The sequence below is a fragment of the Marmota marmota genome, unplaced genomic scaffold, assembly GCF_001458135.2.
Source record: "Marmota marmota marmota unplaced genomic scaffold, marMar, whole genome shotgun sequence".
Classification (NCBI taxonomy): Eukaryota; Metazoa; Chordata; class Mammalia; order Rodentia; family Sciuridae; genus Marmota; species Marmota marmota.
Window position 1 is genome coordinate 62,795,338 of NW_026000174.1, and position 6,107 is coordinate 62,801,444.

The window sequence follows — 6,107 nt, forward strand, 5'->3', positions numbered from 1 at the left end:
ATTGTGAATTGAGCTGCTATAAACATTGACGTGGCTGTGTCATGATAGTATGCTGATTTTAAATGCTTTGGATATGTACCAAGGAGTGGGATAACTAGGTCAAATGATGGTTTCATTCCTAGTTGTTTTTTTTTTTTTTTTGAGGAATATCCATACTGCACTCCAGAAGGGTTGTACCAGTTTGCAGTCCCACCAACAGTGTATGAGCATCCCCTTTCCCCCACACCCTCACCAACATTTGTTGTTACTTGTATTCTTATAATTGCCATTCTGATTGGACTGAGATGAAATCTCAGTGTAGTTTTTCAAAAATTAAATTATTTATTCAATTTGTTATATTATAACATGATGGCAGAATGCAATTCACTTCATATTACACATATAGAGCACAATTTTTCAAGTCACTGATTGTACACAAAGTATTTTGACACCATTTGTGTCTTTATACGCGTACTTAGGGTAATGATGTCTAACTCATTCCACCATCATTCCTACCCCCTCCCTTCCCCTCCCTTCCCTTTACCCTTCCTCCATTCCTCCCATGCTCCCCCCCCCTTCCCCATTATGAGTCAGCATCCTCATATCAAAGAAAACATTCAGCCTTTGGTTTTTGGGATCGGCTTTTTCACTTAGCATTGTATTCTCCAGCTCCATCTATTTACCTGCAAATGCCATGATTTTATTCTCTTTTAATACTGAGTAATGTTCCATTGTGTATATATACCAAAGTTTCCCTATCCATTCATCTACTGAAGGGCATCTGGATTGGTTCCACAATTTAGCTATTGTGAATCGTGTGCTATAAACATTGATATGGCTGTGTCCCTGTAGTATGCTGTTTTTAAGTCCTTTGGGTATAAACCAAGAATTGGGAAAGCTGGGTCAAATGGTGGTTCTATTCCAAGTTTTCCAAAGAAACTCCATACTAGTTTTCATATTGACTGCACCAATTTGCAGTCCCACCAGCAGTGTATGAACGTACCTTTTTCCCCACATCCTCGCCAACACTTGTTGGTTGTTTGTATTCTTGATAGCTTCCATTATTCTGACTGGAGATGAAATCTTAGAGTACTTTTGATTTGCATCTCTCTAAATGCTAGAGATGTGGAACATATTTTTCATATATTTATTGATCATTTATATCTCTTTTTTTTTGAGAAGGGTCTGTTCAGTTCCTTTGCCCATTTGTTAATTGGATTATTTTGTTTTGTTTTGGGTGTTAAGCTTTTTGAATTCTTTGTATATCCTGGAAATTAACACTCTATCTGAGGTGCAGGTGGCAAAGACTTTCTCCCATTCTGTAGGTTCTGTCTTCATGCTCATATCAATCTCAATTATCTTTACAAACACCTTTCGATATACCTAATAATAGCTGAAAAAAACCCAAGGCTCAGAGGGATGAGTTAATTTATCTTCTATACCCCCAAATGATATGGAGTAGAAATGACATGCAGTCCAGATCTTGTACCCAATGCTAGAGGTACATTAGGACAGCTTCTCTTGATAAGCTCCCTGAAGGCACTGGGTTTAGGCAAGAATTCGGAGAACCAATTTTTTTTTGCCCACTGACTCCCTCTTGTGGTACAAATAAATATATACCTTTAATATTGAGGAAAGGAAGTAGATAATAGGGAAACAATATCAAGCAGACTATATCCAATATAAACCCATTACCTTTATAACATACAAGCCATTTTATTTCTCTGGAACAAAATTTTCTTCATATTTCAAGAATAGGAAACTATGTACAACAATATCCAAGTTCCCCTGTTTCTCTAATCCTCTATATTTATACTTTATATATCACATCTCTCTGGTACAATCCAGTCCCAGTACTTTTCCATTAGAACTATGATTCATGTGTGTGTGTTTGTATGTGTGTGTGTGTGTGTGTGTTTATTTACTTAACCAACTTCTCAGTGAGCATCTCTATGACTTTACCCTTTCCTCTAGCATGGAAAAGAAGCTGATGTGCATCTAGTTTATCATGCATTCACACAAGGGCAAACCAGGGCCATCTGAGGCATTGCCCAACCTCAGGAACCTGGTTAAAAATTCCAACAAGTGCAGGAAATAGGATTTGGGTTTAGATTTTCTGGTTCCAAGCCCAGATGCATTCTTCCACTCGTGGCTCTACCAGATTGAATAAACTTAACATAATGACCATCACCAAAGACACTAAAAGGGCACGAAAGGATGGGACATAAAGGGCAGTTCAGGGGATGTGCCAGAGAGAGCACCCTGCCAGCAGTTTGCAAGTGGGTCAAGAATATCTTAAAACCCTAGTAGATGACAACAGTTAGGAGTGCTGAGTGAACAGTAGGTTCTGTCTCCAAGTGCTTGTCGATCTCAGTTCTCTTTACAAACACCTCTGGGCACGTGAAGGTCATGCATTCTTTTCGTATGTTTGCCCCTGATACTGCACAGGTCATGGTATAAGCGCCAGAAGAAACCCCCTGAAGCCAGGGTTTGATATTTCCATTTCTTTACTCATTTCCTGTGGGGGCAAGGGAAGGGATTTCAATCGGAGGGACGGGCGGGCTGCAAAATAAAAACTATGAAAGTCGTGCCACGAAATAAACATGAAAGCCTAGAAATATATTTTTCAGAACAGGGGCAGTGATGGGTTAAGCCAACCAGAGGTGTAGTTGTCTAACAAGAGAAAGAGCCCACGTTTATTTCACAGTGCTACAGATCAAAAGGGAGCCGTAGGAGTGGGTGTAAGCAGGCTGGTTGGCTCTTAAAAGGTCACTCCCATCTCCAGTGCTATGCTAGACCTTGAACAGGGAGCTAGGGCAAGGAGCTAGGGCAGGGCGCCACGTGAATCAGGCGTTCTCCAACCAGTTGGTTCCCACTGAGTGCCGGAGACCACTTATGGCTCCAACATTGCTCAGTTTGATGGTGGCTCATGGATGGATTCCTGCGTCCATTGTTCCTCCATCCTAATTTATTCCCAAAGACATGGCACCCTTTTTATTCTTGCTGGGAAGACATCTGACTTGCATTCCTAGGACAACTTATCCCTGAGGATTTATGACTTCAAGCTAGGTTCTGAACTGAGATTGTTACCTCCTCTAGCAACGTGAAGCTGCCTCATGACATCACAACCTCTTCCCTGTCCTAACGGTAAAGGGTGTAGCTTCAGTAGCTTATCGTGCAACCTGGCCCCACCCATTGGCAACAAATATGAAGTTATAAAGAGAATGCCAAAGCTTTTGGCATAAATCCTGCTCAGAAGAGAAGGCAGGTGCAGGGGCAGGCCCTGTGCCTCATGACTCATTACTGACAGTACAATCCAAAGTCTTTCGTTGTATTGGGAGGATCCAGGTTCACCTAGAGCAGTGGTTCTCAAAGTGTGGTCCCCACGCTAGTAGCATTGGTATCACCCAGAATGGTTGAAATACTGGGACCTACCCTATATCTATTGTGTCAGAAACACTGGGGCTACAATCCATGTTTTAATAAGCCCTTGCAAGTGAGTCTGAGGAACAGTGAAGTTTAATATCTATGGGTTTAGGGCAGTGACTAGCAAGTCTGAATACAGGGTAGAATCAGTTGGGGACCTATGTAACATCCACAAGAATGGGGCCCTAATTAGAATCACATATGTTCCATGCATGTATAATTTTACCCAGATGGACTCTACTGTCATGTACAACTAAAAAGAACCAATAAAATTTAATTAATTAACAAATTAATTGAATGTATTTGACTCCCCAGTCATAATCTGGATTAATTAAATCAGAATATCTGATGATGGGTCCCATGCATTAGGACATTTTAGTTTTCTCAAATGATTCCGCTATTTAGACAAGAACAAGAAACACTGCTGCGGAGGTGAAGGTAGATTTCTTGGAGTGCCCTTTTCTTCTTTCTCCACCATTTAATTAACAAGGAAAAAACCCCAGGACTTTTTTCACGTTCACCACTATTAAGTTAAATTATAGTCCCACCCCATGTTTGTGCAGGTAAGCTGGCTTTTAAACCTAAGTTTGTAACTTTAGTTTTATCAGATTGAATTGGATCTGCAGGTCAATTCTCATTGTACCAACTCTTTGGAGTCATTATTTCTTTCTTTCTTTTTTCTAATCTGATTCTATCATTACACTTCCAACTTTTGGATCCTTTGCAAATTAGATCAGCAGTTAGGTTTTTGATGAAAAGAACTTAACTTAGCAACTGAGGATTCAAACCCATAACTCCATATAGTTTAATATACATACTTCCTTGTGGAATTTTTGCCAGATAGAATCCACACGGCTGAGCTATATTTGAACCCTCACTTCTCCATCTTACTCTCAAACATCTTACTCTAGCTATAACTAAAACTCTTTTGCTGAAATCAAGGCAGGCTCTGTGTAGGAAACCTTCCTGTCCACTTACTATTTCCACCACTGCATAAGATTAATTCATTGTCTCAAGAACTTCTCTGTGTGCAATAATTCCTTTTATTTTTAAGTGACTAATGTTAAAGAACACCTTATATTTGTCTCATGCCATTCATTTATTTTCAAGTGTCCACAAATTACTTACTAAATATGTTGTAAAGGATATCCTCAATGTCAATACTTTTTATTCTTTTGTAAACTCTTTTGATAACTGGGATAGAATGTGCTAATTATTAATCTCTTTGAAATTTTGCAAAGAAATCATACTTGGTTGAAGAGTAATAAAAGGCAAGAAAGAGAAAGAAAATGAAAGGGGAGGTTTGAAATAGGAATTCTGAGTATGGCTCCAACATTGTCCACTTATACCACCCAAGGTATGTCAACTAATCCCACTATGTGTCTAACCATATAGAAAATGGGATCCAAAACACTTGATAGCCATTCCTTCTAGGTTCCCATGAGGCTCACAGGATGTAGGAGTCGGAAACCACTTGGTAAATGATTCGGCAACTCTACCAATGTTCTATCAGTAGGTTTTGTCAGGAAGCTCAACCTTGGCCTCCTAAAACAGTTTCCACTTCTCATTCATATGACTTAGAGGAATGGAGTGAATTTCTGCACTCTCTCAGTGGTTTTTAGAGTAAACTGGTCGTTGTTATGTTGCTGTGTACTCAGGCAGAGAAGGACAAATTGGGGGTGAAGCGTGGGTAAGGTAGGCAGCTTTTCTAAGTTTGGCCTGGCTCTCTCGTCTATCTGAGAGATAGATGTGGAAACTGGCCAACTTGAATAAGGTCCTTTATCACAGGAACTCAGGATTCTTCACAAGGTAGCTGAGCAGTTTCTGAGAAGTAGACCAGACTTCTTAAGGCTTAGACTTGAACTTAGCATACTTAGCACAGAATACTATTTTGCTATGACCAAAATACCCAATAAGAAAGAGAGGAAAAAAAGTTTATCTTGGCTCATGGTTCCAGAGGTTTAGTACATGGTCAACTGAATCCATTGCTCTGGGCCCAAGATAAAGCAGCACACCATGGCAGGAGGGCATGGGGGAGGGCAGCTGCTGCCTTCATGGCAGCCCAGAAGCAGAAGGAAGGGGAAGGGACCAGAGAAAGAAAGAGGCCAGAGGGAAGATGAACCCTTCCAGGGCACACCCCCAGTGACCACCTCCTCCAGCCATGCCCTGCCTGCTACAGTCACTATCCCATCAATTCATTCAAGATGGGATGGACTGATTGGGTTATAGATCTCATAACCTAATCGTTTTGCCTCTGAATATTCCTGCAGTAACACAGAGCTCTTGGAGGCACCTCATATCAAGTCTGACCCATACTGCCATCTCTGCTGCATTCTGTGGTCTAGAGCAGGTGACAGGGCTAGGCACATTCAAGGGGAGGGGAAAAAGATGCCCACCTATTGATGGGAAACGCTGCATCCAATGGAACCATAAGCATGGGGAGAGAATGGAAGACATGGCCATTTCTGTTACCTACCACCATTTTTTTTTGTCACCATTGATGTATAGAAAACCTGAACAAAACACACACAGTTTGCACTGTCTCCTAAGATAGCCCTATAGATTTGGGATCAAAGGGCCTCATTCATTCTTCTACTTGAAGAAACTCTTCTGTCCTCGTCGTTCTGGGAAGAAGAAGAAATGGAGTTTTCACTTGGCTCCCTCTCTCCTTAGTTCACCTTAACTCTCCTCCCACCCCCCCC